This window comes from Microtus pennsylvanicus, chromosome 4 (assembly GCF_037038515.1).
Source record: "Microtus pennsylvanicus isolate mMicPen1 chromosome 4, mMicPen1.hap1, whole genome shotgun sequence".
NCBI lineage: Eukaryota > Metazoa > Chordata > Mammalia > Rodentia > Cricetidae > Microtus > Microtus pennsylvanicus.
Window position 1 is genome coordinate 16,230,173 of NC_134582.1, and position 18,935 is coordinate 16,249,107.

Sequence of the window (18,935 nt, forward strand, 5' to 3'; positions counted from 1 at the left end):
AGGTTCCTAGTATCACAAGAGGATGGGTCAAGTATTGTGCCCTGCCCAATGCCACACCACTTACATTGATGTTTTCAAAACAAAATGATTTGAAAAAATGGTACTAATGGTTAAACTTATTGGTAGCAGTGATGAAAGATAGCCTTATCAATTCTTCATTCCTGTTCTTTTGCTTAACATCTCATTCATTCATTTATGCAGTAAATATTGAATATTTATGTTATTTCTAACACTGGATCTCTGAAGCTAAGTAAAACTAAAATAGAGTTACTTTCCTTATGAGCATATATGTCCAGGCTGAAAAGGACAATACAGTAAGCAAATAGGCATTGTGGCTTCATATAGCAACGATATTTATGCAGAACACAAAGCTGTGGGACAGAGGCTTATAAGGGCTGGAGATGGTGCTATTTTATTTTTATTTATTTAAATTTCTAATTAAAATATAATTGCATCACTTTCCCCCTTTCCTTTTCCTTTCTCCAGACACTCTCCAAGGTCCCTCCTTACAACAGCCCCCATGTCCTCCAACTCTCAAATTAATAGCCTCTTTTTCCGTGATTACTATTGTTACATATCTATATGTGTATGTGTACACAAGTATATAATTACGGCTTTCTGAGTCAGTTCTTATTTGTGTGCATATGATTTAAGGGCTGACAACTTTTTATTAAGCACCCAGGGAAGAGCTTATCCCTGGGAATAATAATACAGCTAGTTGTTGCCTGTAGTTCCTTATTCAGAGGAATGACCCAATGAGACGTTTCCCTTCTTTTTTTAACATGCCTAGAGATGCTACCACTTTTCAGATCATATTAATGCAGCAATTTCTATACAAGAGTGTTTCAAAGCAGATTTCCTGGTAATCTGGCCCTTACAATCTTGCCACCTCATTTCCATAATGGTTTCTGAATCTGCAAAAGGTGAGATGTAGATAAATACATGTCCATTTGGGATAAGACCCCCATGATCCTGGGACCTCTGCATTGCATCTGGTTGTGGTTTTCTATCATGGTCTCCAGTTGAGTGAAAGGATAAGACTTAGGGTATACTCAGGAATTATGTTGGATTAACGAAGTGGGGATAGTAGATTGCCTTCTAAGAACCACAATCTCATGGGCCCCAGGAAGTTGACTAGGTTTCTGGTGCCAGGAATGGTTTCCCTCCTATTGAGTGAGCTGCAAATCTTATTAGAAAGCTGTTGGTTACCACCAGCATAGGAGCGCCACTTCCTACACCTTCAGAAATATCTCACTATGCTGGTCATTGTTGTGGTTGGTAGGTGTCACAGCTAGAGAAAATAATTAAGCTCCCTGGGCAGCTTGTTATTTACATTCCAGCTTGCTGGTGCTCAAATCGACAGTTTGGAAGAGGTTTGGATCTTTGAAAGGGACTGTATTAAACAGTCCTGAAGGACTGAGGTGCCAGCCACAATGACGGGGAAGATGCTCTCTTAGACACCTTTCCCGTTGCTCTTATTAAAGCAGCTTATAGGAGAAAGGGGTGTGTCTATCTCATAGTTCCAGGTTTTAGTTGATCATGACAAGGAAGTCACGGCAATGGGAGCTGGTCACACAAAATAGCAGTCAGAAATGAGGAATGAGTGCATGGTTGCTAGGGCTCAACTCCCTTCCCACCCACAGCAGGTGGGAGTTCCCATCTCAATGGCTATCATCAAGATAGTCTGCTACATGATAAGGCCTCTCTTGAGTATATTCCCAAGAGTGGTATTGCTGGGTTCAGGGGTAAGTTGATCCCGAATTTCCTGAGAAACCGCCACACTGCTTTCCAAAGTGGTTGCACATAGCGGACAATGAGGACTACTGAGAACTCAAGAACAATGGCAATGGGTTTCTGATCCTACTGCACGTACTGGCTTTGTAGGAGCCTAGGCAGTTTGGATGCTCACCTTACTAGACCTGGATGGAGGTGGGGATTCCTTGGACTTCCCACAGGGCAGGGAACCCTGATTGCTCTTCGGGTTGAGGAGGGAGGGGGACTTGATTGGGAGAGGGGGAGGGAAATGGGAGGCGGTGGCGGGGAAGAGACAGAAATCTTTAATAAATAAATAAATTTAATAAAAAAAAGATAGTCTGCTACAGTTGTGCGGATAGGCTTATCCCTCATGTGCTGCTAGACTTTGTTAAGCTGACAGTCAATACTCCCTGTCTGAGCAAGTAATCAGTCCTAATTCTATCCCCCTCTTCTTAGTTGGTGTCCAACGGGGTGTTCCTATTTAAAATGAGCTCAGCACCGTGGATGGCCTGGGGGCCCGTTAAAAGTGGAGAAAGCTGGATCTTACCACAGTCTAATTGGATCAGAATCTGGGCTTTAACGAGATTTCCCATGACATTCGTATGCCAGTAAAAGTAGATAGTGAGAAGACAACAAATCATGAAGAAACATCAGATAAACCCAAGCTGGGAGACAACTGACAGCATAAGAAGGGAAAATCTTCTAAACTGTCAAGGTTATAAGAGTCAAAGGAGGAAGACCAATTAATTCCTTAAAGTGCAGTAGGAGCCAGATGAACTACATGCAACTGTTCAGCCTATGTGGGAAGTGGATGTTATCATACTTATCGATACAACTGGGCGAGCTACCCAAACGCATGGATCTCAGGATGAAGGATACATAGGGGATTTCTTTTGGGTGGGTGTGTGTTTAAAGGGTTGTGGGTGAATAGTTTTGTTCTTTGTTTATTTGTTCAGCTTTGGTTGTCACTGGCTGTGACCAAAGTGAATGAGAAGGAACCTGGAGAGCCTTCAATCCAAGAGCATGCTGAGCCTCCTCCTTGCAGCTTCAGCCAGCGGGTAGTGGTCCACCCAGGATCGGATCGCTAGGCACTCTCCAAAAGCCTCCTTCATATTCGGCTGCCAGGCAAGGAAAGGGAACATCGAATGTCAGAGAGATAACCAGAGAAGACTCATGGGTGGGATCCCCAGTGATATTTCGTTGCAGAAAACCTAGAAACATTGTTTAAACATTCATAGCCCCCACCATAAATTTTACAATTCCTTTCTTTTACAATAATGACTATTTACTATTAGAGATTTTATAGTTGCCTTTTCCATGCATCCATGATGCATTCCTTTGTATTTAAAGTTGACTTACTTAGTGGTTTTTGATACACGCAGCATGGACTGCATGGGGAAACCTCCAGAGGTTCCAACACTTGGATTGAAAGTTAATAGCCTGGGTTATTAACTAGGGCAATTTAGCAAGATCCTGAGAAACAAAAGTCTTGTATCTAACTCAGAGGTAGTAGATGAGTTGCTTCTCTCATCGATGACTAAATTTCTGGCAGAAGCACTTTAGGAAAGGAAGGTTTCTACTGGGTCACATTTTGAGGATACAGTCTACCACGGCAGGGAGGTTTTGAAAATAGGAGCATCCAGGCAGCTAGTCACATTCCATCTAAGTTAGGAAGGAGAAAGGAGAGGATGGTTGGATGGTTCTCAGCTTGTCTTCCCTTTTTTATTTTTATTCAGTCTGGAGCTCCAGTCATGGGACAATGTTGTACACATTCAATGTGAGTCTTCCTTCCTTGGTTAAACATATCTGGTAACACCCTTACAGGCATACCTAGAGGGATGTTTCCACGGCAATTCTAAATCCTGTTGAGTTGAAAATTGAAACAGAGAGCTTGCCTAGGCTGCAGGAGGCTCTAGGTTCAGTCATTGGTACTGCAAAGAAACAAAATGTCATCGTGCTGTGACAGGATGTGATAGTTAATCTTCACTCTCAACTTGACGATACACGGGTACATCTCTGAAGCACCAAGAAATGTTCACAGTAATTAATGGTGATGGACCTTCTTTTCTTAGAGAATCTATGAGCACTGTTGACCTTTTCAGTGTGCTTCAAGACTTGTATTTTAAAATACAATAATTAATAATAATAATAATGGCTTATCACTTGACTCACATCAGTAAGACCCCAGTCTTTGACACAACCAGTTTCTTTGCTAACTCTGCTATGACATCATTCTACTGCCCGCTTTTAAATGCTGAGTGCAAATAGGCCATTATACTTCTGTGGAGTTGACACGGCACCTGTAATGTCTGTTTAATGATGTCCTGTTGCTTGCATCTTGAACCCTCATTGAGGCTGACAGTCTGGCTAGTTTTGTCCTCAGTGTGTACTTGCCTCCAAGTAAATTCTGAAAATGAAATACAACTCTCACATCTGAACAAATGAGAAAAAGAACCCAGAAAATAAATTTGTATTCCTGGGGTGCAATCTATATCTCTTAATATATGGCACTTGGTTTGGCATGTCAGGTCTTTATCTTGTCCTCGGTCCGTTTTTATTTTACAAAAACAGAAGTTAATTTTGAACATATTACATCCTAAGCCTTGATAAAAGTCAGTCAAAACCCCAAGGAGTTTCTATTGTAACTATCAAGAATATTTTATACATATTTTATACATACATATACATATATATGTATAAATATTAACTTAAATATTTAAAATTTGTTCCTTGTTTGCCACTTAACAATCTACATTTGTAATTACCCAGAGAGGCCAGTCATATTGTGCTAACAAGTGATCCTGTGTTTGAGCTCAGGTAGATCCAGACATACACCCAAGGTAGCTATCACTCACATACTTATGTGAGTACCATGCCAGGTCCTGACAGTTCCTGGTCCATGGCCTCTCCAGGTCAGCCCACCGTTCTACAATCACTGTACACTGCGTCACAACGCTTGACAGAAGCAATTTAGGGAGGAAGGGTTTATTCTTACTCGTGGTTCAGGATGTACTGACGCGGCCGGCTCTGTTCTGTGACACCTGCACATCTCAATAGATTATGGACAAAGAAAGAACTCAACTGAAGTGGAGCCTGGAACATTCCAGCTCCACTCTTAAGCCACTATCTGCCAACGAGGCCCCATGTCCAATGATTCCTCAACTTCCACAAAGAGTGCCACTAGTTCAAATCCATGAGCCCTAACTACCACTGAGACAGAATGTGTACCTCCCAATAAATGGAAGTTTCTCATGAAAGTCCTTTCCATCATCTTTGTCACATGATATTAGCCAAACTAAACCCTCTGTCAAACAATACTTGAGAGGCCAAGAAAATTTTGACTTTGATTAATACAAGAGTAAAGACGTTAGAGAGCATAGATGCTTGCCACTCACAGATAAAATCGTACCATGTACCCATGCATTCAAATGCATACATAATAATGCATCGGTTTAACATTCATTGGTGATTGGTCTTGTCATTGCTGTTATTAACCAAAGAGAATTAATAGATTTTTCTAACATACAAATATAAAATGACTGTTGTGTCTATAGCACACATAAGCCTCACAACACTTCTGGCTCAAGATGACACACACACACACACATTTAAATAGCAGAAATAATACGAATCAGTTGAAACAACAGAGAATAATCACAATCAATAAATATCTGTCTGTGCTCAAAGTGAACTCAATAGTTTAACAGAAGGAAATGGCGCATACAGCTACAGCACATGATAGATTATTTAGGGTAAACATTTCCCAGTTACGAAGCCGTTTCATAGAATTAGCATCATTAACTCATTTTCCGTGCGTTTTGCTTTCCAATTTCTAGAAAACATGTGATGATACTTTATATAATAGTTTAGGAAGCATTTGGTTCCTTCATATAACATTTCCCATGCTGTGGCTGCTGTTGATGAGTTCACACGACCTCCCTGTTTTGACCAATGCTATAGTTGGACAAGTTCCCATACACTACCAAGCATTGGCCTCAAGAGCCATTGTCTGCTTAGTCTGTTTATCTGTTGCTTCTCACATCCACCATTAAAGATTGTACAGCTCTTGACCCTGTAGCTTATGTCCCAGTAGGAGGAGCTGGGGACCAGATCATGAGCATCAGAGAGCATCTGGCTCCAGGAGCATGAAAGACACATGGAGCAGACTTTAACTCAACTTGAACCTGGAGCACAAAGCACAGAGCAAAGCTTTAAGCCAGCAAGGAGCAGTGAACCACAGACTGCTGAGCAAGAGAGTAGATCCTATGTTAAGCCTTGGAGTTTTGGGGTGACTTTTATAGAGTAGTATTTCAGGAAAACTTAGCTGATGCATTAGTCAAAGGCAAGCATTTGGGAGCAAGCCTGCTGGAGCTACTTTAGTTAAGTGTATGCAAGTGATTATAAATTAATTATTCACTTCATCATTTAAAAATTAAGCAAAGTTTTATGAGCTATATAATATGTCTAGATTAATTTTTTGGAAACTGAGCTGTCTTTAATTAATTGCGATTTGAGGAACATACCCATCTTTGTATGTATTCTAGTATTTTCAGTTGTTCTGGTTAAGCAATCATAATTTTATTCATCTGACTGTCAAGCTCCTCGGCCTTGAAATGAAGTGAAGATTAGAGAACAATTGATTTTAAAACCTCACTGAAAATTTGCCATGATAGGAGTAACACTAGAAAGTACATAGAGACCTAGTGCCCACATTGCAGCTCCCAGAGAGCATTCTGGGAAAACAGGAGTTGCATTAAAAGATGATGATGTCTTCAAAGTGCTAGTAAGTGCCTGCATTCCTCCGCTGACAGTTGTATTGAAATAAAAATGTTATGCAGTAGGTCACATGTTATTAAAGTGGATAATGTGATAGGCTTTGGTGTGAGCATGTACTACTGCAGCCATCCTCAGTGTCAGAATGGTGAACATGCCTGTCATCCATGTAGGTGTGTCTGGACGATCGCCAATCCCTTGTGCATCTCCTCATTGTTGGTAAAATTAATTTTCAGTTTCTACTGTGGGCTTGATATTTATTATACTCCTGGTGCATCGGACTAAAATGAATCCCAGGGAATGCTGTGTTTCTTAAATATTTGAAGACACTACCTACTAATGTGTATTTGAGGCATGTAAACTTACGTGTGTTACTTTTAACCTTTGATGTAAAAGGGGAAAGAGTGGGGAATTATCTGACCTAACATATTTCTGAAAGCCACACCAAGGACATCACAAAGTTTGTTGAACAAATAACTAAGAAATGAAGAATAGGAATAAACTTCTTGAGATCAGGAATCACAACTTTTATATGAATTGTGCTATTAAATAATCTTTGTATTGCTGGTATGTGTGTATTTCTTGTTATTTTATATAGTTGGTGTGAAACAAACGCTACCTGAAATAAATGTTTCATATTTAAAGAATTTTTATAGTCAAGTGCCTGTGGATAAGATAGGCTAAATTGGGATGAGGAGGTTGAGCCACGGTAAATTTTAACTGCAATAGTGGAGGTAGTATTTCTCAATGTGGTGTTTTCTTGGAACTCTTTCTGCTCATGCAATTGTCAAGACTTCTCATGTGTGGTATTCCTTGGAAGGGAGAGAAAGAGGGGGGAGAGAGAAAGGAAAGAGAGATAGAAACAGAGACAAAGAGAGAGAAAAATGCGTACACAGATGTATCTTGTTTTCTTTATACAAAAAGTTAAAGCCTTCTCCATTTTACTCTTAAACCATAAGAAATAAGAACATCACCAGCAAAACTCATTTATTAAGGCCACTTTAACCCTCTGTAGATATACTTAGTGTCTGATAAATAATACATGATCTGGGAGTTAATATTAGTAATTAATACTGGAATACATTCCACAATATCCTTATGAAAAACCCAAGCATGGAGGCATGTATCTGTAACCCCAGTACTGAGAGGCCAGGAGCAGGCTGCTCCCAGGTGAGTCCCTAGGTTCACTGAGACCAGACGCTGCTGCAGGAAAGTCATTACCAGCTCGTTCTCACATTGCTCCGGGTTGTGTTTCTTTCTTGGGGTTTCTCGGCCCTCGTGTGTCACTGAGCATAGTGAACACCTTATCCTGAGGAAGGCTGCTTCACTTCTCTCTGCAATCTATCTGTTCATCAAGGACTAAAGAATGAGATGGGACTTTTCACCTGCCTGTTGTTACCTAATGGAGGCAGCAAGAAAAAGACAAAAATGTAGCGTGCCTTGCCAAGTACTGAGTTTGATTTTTTTTTAAAAAAAAAAAACCTTCAAGGGCCTCATCTCACAATGAAATATCCATCAGAGGTGAGCATTGCTGCATCCATTCACCTTAAGTCCGTGTTTCGACAGAAAAAAAAAATCTGTCAAAAAAGTTAAGAACATAAAGCAAGGAGACGGAGTCAGGCATGTTTCTGAACAATGGAACATGGAAGGGTCAGACGTGGAATTAGACCTGTGACATTCTGACAGTTGCGTTCCTCAACTGTGAACGTCCAGCCTAGTGCTGTGTGTAGAGCATCTATTTGACAGGAAATGGCTCCGACTGTGCATGCTGCCCTAGCCACCTGCTTTATAGGCATCACAAGTATATTTTCATCTAAACATTCTTTTATAATCCTATTTCAGTGCGTGTGCTCTGTATCAAATGAGTGAAACATTACTTGTTGAACAAAATCCTCTATTATTAGGATAACCAATAGTCCGCAGAGGATCAGATGGTAAATGTTTTAGGCTGATGGATTATGTAGCAACTAATTTGTTAGAGCCACACTCAAGTCTTTGGCTGTAGCAAGAATGAGTCCAGCTTCAGATTTAAGAGTGTTCTTTAAAATTCTTCTTTATCACTTAGTGCATGCTTGAACATTAAGATTATAATTACTATAATTTTTAAATTTATTTAGTTCAGGGGACAAAAAGATAAGCCAAGAAGTGGGGATTTCTGAGGGGTTTACTTCTTTTGGTGCGTGTATGTATGCATGGTGCATTCTTTTACTACTTAGAATATGAAAGCATTATTCTAAAATTACTAAAACCCAACAGTGATATTATATCTATATTATATTTCACTAACTCTAGCCTAGGGTAGATTCCTCTACTCATTTTTCTTTTTCTTTTTTCTAAAAAGTAATTGTGGGCAGGAGAGACGGTTCAGTTGGTAGAATGTTTGCAGTACAAGCATGAGTACCTGAGCTGGAGAACCAGCACTGAAGTAAAATATCTGGGCTGGGGGCACACAAACTTGTGTGTACACATGCACAAACACACGTATGCACAGGCACACATATGCACACACACATAAGAACACATGCACATTGGGCTTAGTGGCACATGTCTTTAGTTCCGTCCCTCATAAGCAGAGGCAGGTGAAACTCTATGAGTTCAAGGCCAGCCTGGTCTACGTAGTGAGTTTCAGGACAGCCAATGCTATGTAGAGAGATCCTGTCTCAAACAAACAAACAAAAAACACACGCACAAATGGGTGGGGGCAAGTATTTTTAAACAACTGACCATATCCACTTAATTTGGTGGTTACACACATTCCCTTACTAAATGTGAAAAAGGCAAGACTTATTAAATATATAATAAAATATAAGTTCCTAACATAGGAGTGGCATTGACAATAATTGAGATAATATTAGTTTCGAAGAGCAAGTCCATTTTTTAATACTCAATATAACATTTAACTGGAATAACCAATTTTAAACTATACTCTTCAAATAGTTTGTATTGGACAATAGTCAAATTTACAAAATTTGAGTGTTTAAATGTCTGTGTGTATTTTCCTGAGTTAAGACTTATTTTAATTATTATTTGTGTGTGTATGAACATATGCCAAGTGTGTGTGTCTGCCATGAGAGGTCAGAGAAAAGCCTGAGATCCCTTGAAGCTGGAGGTACAGGTGACTGTGGTGGCTCACAGGTGGGACCTGCACCTGGGCCCTTAGGGAGAGCAGGACTTGCTCGTTATCACCGGGCCATCTCATCTCTCCCACCACACAGAAAGCTTTTGTGGATATTGTTTTCCAAATGACATTCTCAGATTACAGTTTCCTCTCTAGTTCTTCGTATAGCCATGTATTGTTTATATTTTGTATGGAAGTGAGATAAGATCATGGCACCTCACTAGAGAAGAAATTTTGCCCCCAGGGCCGATGATACTTAGTTAAATATGTATGGATTATACCTACTTCAGTTTTTCCCCTGGGGACTCCACTACATGCCAGCAGAAATTTAGGAATAGCATCACTTGGAGGAGGAGGAGACAATCTAAACCTCTTTGTGGGGAGGGAATAACAGAGTGGTTTAAACCTGAGCAGAAATAGAGTTCAATGAAGACAGAGAAAGGCATCAAACTTCTCAACTCCATAAGCCATCATTTTACCTCCGCTGGCTCCTACCCACCAACGGCTTTCTGTAACAAATGACACATTCTGACCACTCCCCAAGCAATCTTGGGGTGCTGTATTTTCAAGTCCTCTTGCCTCAGAACATAATCACAGGAGTTCCTGGCTCTGACATGAAACCCTTGATTCCCCACTGAACTACTTGCTTCCTTTTCTTCATAGTTTATTAATGTGATCTTTCTGAGTGGATGGCAGTTTGAGCAGCAACAGTCCCAGCCGCTTCCTGCGAGTATTTACTATAAGAATGCTCTTCCAGTCATAGCTCAGGACTAGGACAAAACCTCACTCCAGGCATGAGAGAAATCCCCCTTCGGTCATAATCCTGGGATTGGATTAAGACTTCTCTTGAGCAACAGATCTTCTTGCTTTCCCACAGACACAGTGAATGAATCATCTTTTTGTGTGTGAAGTGGGGCCGCTAGGGCAGGCTTTCTCTCTGCTGGCCTGACTTCCACTTTATCTTGCTCTTCATCCCTTTTCACCTCCGTCTCATTTGAATCTTATTTTGTTGTTATCTTGCATTTGAAGATGATTTTCATTAAAAAGACAAAAAAAAATGCACAAGTGTGTACAAACCATGAGGCTAGATGAATGGCACACAAGGAAAGTCTATACACACACACACACACACACACACACACACACACACCACATAGCTAGCATATAAATGAGGACACAAGACATTATTAGAAACGTCTGTGGCACTCCTCAGTCACAGCCTATATCCTCACGGGATAGCCACTGTCTTAACTTATAATGTTGTGAATTGGATATGTCCAACTTTGGCATTTTTATGTATGAAACCCTACAGAATATATTTATTGTGCTTGAATTGAGCTACTCAGAATTATGTCGATGCAATTCACTAGTGTTGTTGCAGCCAGAGTTCATTCTTGCTGCTGAGTAGTATTCTCTTTTATGAATATACATTACTCTTAATTGTATTCTTAATGGGCATGAGGATAATTTTTAAATTTGTGGTTAGGAGGCAGATGTTAGAGATGATGTCTGGCAAACTTACTGCAAAGTTCTAATGACTGTGCACTTAAGATTGTGTAAAACAGTCAAGCCCATCTACATGCGTACTAGTAGGAAACAACTATTTCCCTTTTTCTGTGTCCTCTGTGACACTCGGTCTCATTGGACCCCAATGATAGCCACACTGATGAGCGCATAGTTGTTCTTTTAGTGAAAACTGGCTATGTGTTTTTTCTCTTCTGTATAGAGACCACTTTACTATTATTTGATAGAATTATCCACCTTGATATTTCTATTATTTTACAATTAAAAATACTATTTTTCTGTAACAACTCAGAGAATAAATGACAAAAAGAAAGAATATTTAATTATACCACAGAAGCTAAACACTTGACTATCTAATCCTTGAAAATAGTCTAAAAGCTTTTATCGTAGCACTTTAATTTCAGTGAATATATGTTTGTACCAAAATGTGTCAGTGATTAGCGTAGATAAAGTTATATTTTCAATATTAAAAGCTTATTGATGGTTATTAAAAACAGACTAGACAGCAAATATTTTAATTTTTTGCTCTAAAACAGAGGAGTTTTAAAGAAAATTTCATCTTGACAATGGTAGTCTCAAGAAAAAGTAAAAAAAAATTGACATGCATTTAAAACAGAGGAGTTTTAAAGAAAATTTCGTCTTGACAATGGTAGTCTCAAGAAAAAGTAAAAAAAAAAAATTGACATGCATTTTTATATCATGAGCATGCCGCCATGCCTGGCTGTTCTAAAATGTCTGCAGTTAGGTGGAGAAAATTGAGTCCAAACGGTGACGACAGGTGGCGACACAAAGGGAGTAAGCATGGACTGTGTTTCCGATTGTTATGAACCCACTTTTGCCAATCATGAGAGGGTACAAAACTGTGCATTCAGAAAGAGACAAAGCTTTTTGCGGTTACTTCTCTCATGTCAAACTGTAGGAGAGGGAGCTGCTAATCTTAATTAATTTAACTGTACCATTACATCATAAGCAATACTGGGAGAGTTTCAGGGTTCCTTTTCTGATTTTCACTGAGAAAATGCACACATTGAAATAATTATTTTCCTCTATTTTTTTTTTTGTTGCTACAATTGTTTTATGGTAAATCGCTTTCCTGAGTCTGATTTGTAATGTTTTGCCTCCTTTTTCCCAAGGCTTTATTTCTAGCCTCTTAATGTCTCAGCTAAAAACAATCAGATTTTTCTAAAACACAGCACAGACTAGGTAACCTTTTAAACATATGACTGTTAAACACGTCATACACAGGCTGATACAGGGATGTATTTAATTTGTATGCAGAATGTTGTCATAGTGACTACCTTCGTTAGTATTACTATGGCTGTGATGAAACACCAAGAGCAAAAGCAAGCTGGTGAAGAAAGGGTTCATTTAGCTTCCACGTCCACCACTGAATAAAATCAGGACAGGAACTCAAGCAGAGCTGGAATCTGGAAGCAGGAGATGATAGAGAGGCCATGGAAAGGTGCTGCTTACTGGCTTGCTCATCATGGCTTGTGCAGCTTGCTTTCTTTCAGAAGCCAGGATCACTAGCTCAGGGATAGCACCACCCACAATGCACTACAGCATTCACCATCAATCACTGATTAAGAAAACGCCCTACAGGTTTGCCTATAGCCTGATCTTATTGAGGCATTGTTTTTTAATTGAGGCTCCCTCCTCTCAAATGACTTTTACTTGTGCCAAGCTGACATAAAACTAGCCAACACGGTGACATAAAAAGTAATATTTTCCTATATACTTAGTTCTCTAAAATGCAGCTTTCTTTTACTTAACAGTTTATCGGCAAGGTTATTGAAATGACCAAACAATGTCTTATTGCAATTGTGTTCATTAGAGCCCATATCAGAGCCTCCTTACACTGTGACTTCTCAGAAATCAGAGGTTTTTTTAAATTACATGCAAAAATTATATATGAAATTGAGCTTCTCCACAGTATTTCCCAGTAACAAAGGAAAAACAAATTCAACATACATTACAATAAGCTCCAAATTAGGTTTCCTCATTTCACATTCCAAGAATGTGAGGCCAAATGAGATTAGAAGTTACTGGAAGGTCGGAGCCCATGGATAGTCCAGGTACAATTGTGACTGCCTGCCCAGTGTGGAAAACATATCTAAAAGAGTTCCTTGTGCTTCACAGTTGGAGCAACCTACTGTCTCAAGTTCTCACCATGCACATACCCTAAAGTTACATCCTTGGCAGTAGGCAGGACAACCAGCACAGCCTGGGAGTCTGGTCCTGTGACTGGTTAGTCACGCTCTGGTGTTTCCTTCAGCTGGGGAGGAGCTGATTTTTACTTGTGATTAGGAAGACGCCACGTGAACTAGCAATCAGCAGAAGGTGGAGGCACACCCTTCTGCCTGCACAAGAACGGCTCCCTCCACTGGTATTTGTTAGAGGATTGAAGTTCAACAGTGAGTCTAAGCAGGAGAAATTGTGAAGAGGATGCTGAAGTCTCAAAGTCAGTATTGCGACCATAAAATATGTAGCTCGTATCACAAAAGACAAGAGAGAAGATATGAAACACAGTTTCTTGTTTAAGTCTATCATCTATCTATCTATCATCTATCTATCTATCTATCTATCTATCTATCTATCTATCTATCTATCTATCTATCTATCATCTATCTATCTATCATCTATCTATCCATCTATCTATCTATCTATCCTCTCTTTCTCTTTCTCTCCCTCTCTGTTTCTCTCTCTCTCTCTCTCTCTCTCTCTCTCTCTCTCTCTCTCTCTCTCTCTCTCTCTCTCACACACACACACACACACACACACACACACACACACACACATCTATTATCTACCTAATCTTGACCTAAGCATTGTGTCATACATGCATGATCCCATCACTAGGGAGGTGGAGGTAGGAGGACTAGGATTCCAAGCTGTCTTTTTATTAAGGTAATATAAGACAAGAAGACATAAAAATGAGATCAGGATGTGGATGGGAGGGAGAGCAGAAAGAGGGTATATGGGGGTAGGGGAAAGAGCAGGGCCAGAAAATATTACATATATAAATATGATGCTGACAAAGAATAAATTCATTAAAAATGAATCAAGTAATGAAAATCTTTAAGGGGGCTGGAGAGCAGGCTCAGCAGTTAACAGCACTTCTGTTTTTCTAGACAACCAGGGTTTTTTTTTTTTTTTTTTTTTTTTTTGGTTTTTCGAGACAGGGTTTCTCTGTAGCTTTGGAGCCTGTCCTGGCACTAGCTCTTGTAGACCAGGCTGGCCTCGAACTCACAGAGATCCACCTGCCTCTGCCTCCCAAGTGCTGGGATTAAAGGCGTGCGCCACCACCGCCCGGCTCGACAACCAGGGTTTGATTCCACGTATTTGATTCCCACTTTGATCCCACTTAGGGTGGTTCATCACAACCTACAATTCAAGCTCCAGGGATCTCTGATGCCCTTCTGCCTTCTGCTAATACCTGTGTGCATACATGTACACACACACATACACACACACACAGAGAGAGAGAGAGAGAGAGAGAGACAGAGACAGAGATACAGAGAGATCTTTGAAAATAATGAAATAGAAAAAGAATAAAATGGTGTTAAAATAGCCACAGATCTTCCCTTAAGTCCTGAGCTCCACTCCCCTCCCCAATAAATTTCATTTCATGTTTTCTGGTTGTCCTTTCATATTTCTAAATGGTTTGTTAGCCTAGTAATTATTATTTAGCTATCTTACACAATACTCACGAACTTTGTGTGATCATAATTGAGGATGTGATTAGCTTTCTTACACAGACACATTCCCAGTCTCTCCCTCTCCGCACTTCCCATAAGCGGTTTTATTGCAGTTTGATTAACTCCATTGTGGATATTATACTGATTATACTCACACAAGAATGAAGTAGTATTCTATCATGTATTTCCTTTCTGATACAACACTTTGTTTTTCCTGGAGTTTGGAAGGTACTTTTAAATGTTATGTAGTACTTCGTACACCAACTAAATTATTCAAAACTGCCTTCAAATGTTCTCTTAAATTGTGGCAGTCAGAGCAGTCTAATTGCTGAAACCACCTCAAAATCTCAGTGTCATTATACGAGTTTACTTCTTGCTCATGTCATAATTCAGAAGTACCAGCTGGGATTTCTTTGGCTACAAGCTTTCGGGGTCATAACTTTTGTTCTTTAGAAACTTCATTGTTGCCAACAGTGGCGCTGAAGGCCTTAGCACTTGGGAGGCAGAGGCAGGAAGACCTCTGAGTTCAAGGCCAGCCTGGTCTACAGAGTGAGTTCCAGGACAGCCAGAGTAACAAAGAGAAACCCTATCTCAAAAAGAAAGAAAGAAACTTTACTCCCTTGTAGGGTTTCAGAGCCCTTCCTTCTCTAATGCACCTGAATGCTATCAAGAAAAAAAGAATAGGTGTGGGAGGGAAGGGAGGCTCCCAAGAGCCATGCTATGGATGCAGCCTAGCAGTGATGTTGATCACATATGCCCGGTAGCCTTGACAAGAACTCAACTGAATGCTCCACAGCATGTAGGGAGCTCAGAAAGAATTCTAGAGGGATGCTCCGGAGAGCAGAAAGGATCTGGCGAGCACAGCGGCTAATTTCTCAGTATGCAGGTACCAACCCTCCCGTCTTCTTTCTTTTGATTGGAGATAGAGCTACTTTGAGCCTTCCTCCTCCCCTGGCCTGCTTCATGAGAGCTCTTCTGAGCAACTGTAATTTCTCTCTCATGTTGGACTTGACTTTTCTGGGTTTCATTCACCTCTTCTTGATTTATCGACTTCTTTTGAGGAAGCTGTTTTTCAGATGGTCCATGGAAGAATGAGTAATTTTGAGTGCCTGAAAGCATGAAAATGCCATTGTTTACATGGCTAGCAATTCATCTGGGCGTGCAATTCTAGATTCAAAATAAACTGGTTTTTAAGATGGAAGGGCATTCAAGGAAACATCTATATTTGCTATTATTCTTGGGAAATTCAATACAGTTTTTTTTCCTGTGTAAATGATTTGACCTGTGGCTCTGGAAGACATGTTAATTATTTGTGGGTTACCAATAACTCAGAGTGATGTGTATTTGCTAGTGAGTGTAAAGGGACTTTTGATCTCACAAGCTCATAGTCTTTCTTTGTGGAATTCTTAGAGCATTATTTCCTTTCTGTCACCTTTCCATCCCTTTCTGCACAGAAAATAACTCATCTTCTAGAACTCTCTAGAATTGATTTTGGTCACTTTTTTTTCTCCAACATTTTATGTAGCTGTTGCTCTGCTTCACTGAAGATTGTTTTCTTTGTTGCTCTACTTCGCTGAGAACTGACTTCTTTGTTGTTCACCCGCACTAGACGCCCAGTCAAAGGGCCTGTGTTCAGCTCACAGTAAGCCACCTCTGACTCTTATTTGCATTCTCTGGAAGACTGGAGGCTGGAAGAAGCAGAAGAAGGAAGTCCATTGATTACATGGCAGTGGGGAGGGAGCTTCAGGTCCAAGCAGTCTGTATACGTGTCTCTAACCAAGCCCTATGCTCCACCACTAGTCGCCAGCCTGTGCCAGTATTTCTGCTGTGTAAAGTCTCCGCCTTCTGGCTTTTGCAGGGAGAAGGGCTGATAACCATGTCTTTAACTCTGCCCGCAGACAGGCACCGTGTAAACTGCTTCTCTAAGGCTATACCTGTCTCCAACTGGTTGACCGTCTTTACAAGAATCCATTGTAATTGTGTCTTTTCTCTCTTATTTTATTTTTTATGGTTTAAAGGCATTGTTAGAAGTTCATAATTGATCTCTTTTTGTGTTCAGGGAGTTTGAGGAGGATAAGACATGGGTGATGAAGTTGCCATTTTAGCTAGAAGTTTCCTGACTACAATGGTATCTGCATATACATCAGTGATGTTTTGTTGAATGAGACAGAAATTTTATCTCTTTAATTTGTGTCACATAAGCCCCAGGCACAAAAGAGCCTTTAAAATTATTACCTTCACACATTTTTTTTCTTCCTGTTAGAAGAGTCAAAACAATTTTTATGAGTCAAAGGATATTGGAGGTCGAGAAGACGGCTCAGTTTTTAAGAGCATCTGTCACTCTTTCTGAGGACCTGGGCAGGCTTTGGTCCCAGTACCCACATGGTGCCTCACAACCATCCATGGCTCCAGTTCCAGGGGCAGATGATGTCCTCTTCTGACCCTACAGAGAACCAGGCATGCACCTGGTGCACATGCATACATGCAGGCAAAAGGCAAAACACTCATATACAGAGAATAAAATCAACGAATATTTTTTAAAGTTTTTCAAATTAATACTTGGGAAGGATAGGGTAGATTAAAGGCTACTAAAATAGTATATGCAGGCAATGGTTCTATAAATTAAAAAAAAATGTGACCAGGCATTGTTCTAGACTACTGACTCGCATTAACTATACAAATCCCATCCCTTGCCCTGCTTCATCCTCCATTTTTCTCTCCTTTTGGGACCACCTCGCTACAGGAAGCCTGGTCTGACTAGAAACTCACTTTACAGCCCCCACTAGCGCTAATATTTTTGTCTTCAAGGAAGGTACATCTTTGTGCTTGGTCTGTGGTTCGGGCCTTCTGCAAGAAATTCTCCCCAGCAGCAGACTTTAAACCCTGAAGCATAGGGTCAGGGATGAGTTAAAGAATTAAAACTTAAGTCATCGTCTCCCTAACTCCAACGTGAGCGTAAGCAACAGGTTTGGAACTATTTTCTTGGCGAAGGAATATGTCAAATGCTATTCTTCGTATTCAGTCTTGTATACCTTAACCGTGAGTCCGAAAACATAGGGATGCCAGAGTATGTCCAAAATGTAATACCCAAGGGCTACACAGGACCTACACTTAATGGGGAAAACCAAAGTGTTTATTTAGTATAGGACTTGCCACATACTGTGAATTTAATAAATACTAGTTTAGTGGCTGTATTTATTATTTGGTTTGGCAGTAGCTCATTAGTTCTCAAATGGCTTTAGGAAGGAAGGATTCCAGTGGTGTGGATTGATTGTGTATTCCTATGGCTGTGTCCTAACTTTAGAAATTCAGTTTCCTTCCAATTTCCAGTCTAACGGGATGCTTTTCTCTGCCATCTATTCGGTAGCCCTTGCTCTGGGAGGCTACACACACACACACACACACACTGCTCCAAGCTACACACACACACACACACACACACACACACACACACACACACACACACACACACTGCTCCAAGCTCTTTGAAAGAGGTGTCAGCGCAAAGCCAGAAAAATAAGTCAATGAAAACGAGCGGGGGGGGGGGGGGGGGCACGGAGACTCCACCAGCAGCCAAATGTTTCTTATTGCAGCGGTTGAGTCACTAGCCAGACTGGCCCGAGGTGAGCCAGGCACATCCGCGTTAGGACTCAGAGACACGCCTTCTTCTCACACAAACCTTCCTGATCCCAGCCGCCTAGGCGGACTCCCGGGTGGTGCTACCAGCCCTGCCACTCGCAGTCCGGACTGGCAGAGGTTGGGGACCTCCTGGCGTTGCACCGACTAGGAGCCACAGGTTGCAGACGCAGGGAGCCCTGCCCATGACAGTGGCTCTGTGAGGCTCCGGGTGCGCGGTGGCTGCTGGTGGGTCCCGGAGCTCGGGAAGATCGGAGCGGCCCTGAAACCTGACACCAGCGCCCTCGCTGTGGCTGTTGCTCCGGCTGGTGAGTTGGGGAAGGCCGGCTGGCCGCTGGAATTCGGTCCCACCCACTCTGGGTGCCCGCAGCGTTTCAGGGAAAGGGGGGATCCCGGAGGCCCCGCGCCTGCAGCCTTCCGCAGAAAGCCTA

At 41.0% G+C, this 18,935-nt stretch overlaps 1 protein-coding gene across 2 annotated transcripts in view; it reads left to right on the forward strand.

Moving 5' to 3' along the window:
• Nucleotides 1–18,935, forward strand: part of Rab27b (RAB27B, member RAS oncogene family) — a 141,207-nt gene that overhangs the window by 62,390 nt on the left and 59,882 nt on the right. The window contains exon 1 of one of the 2 annotated variants that reach the window (XM_075968353.1): nucleotides 18,560–18,812. The exons of the other annotated variant lie outside the window; for it this stretch is intronic. The gene's annotated coding sequence lies outside the window, so the exon portion shown is untranslated. Of the gene's footprint in view, nucleotides 1–18,559; nucleotides 18,813–18,935 lie in introns of those variants that run through there. 2 annotated transcript variants of the gene reach the window in all.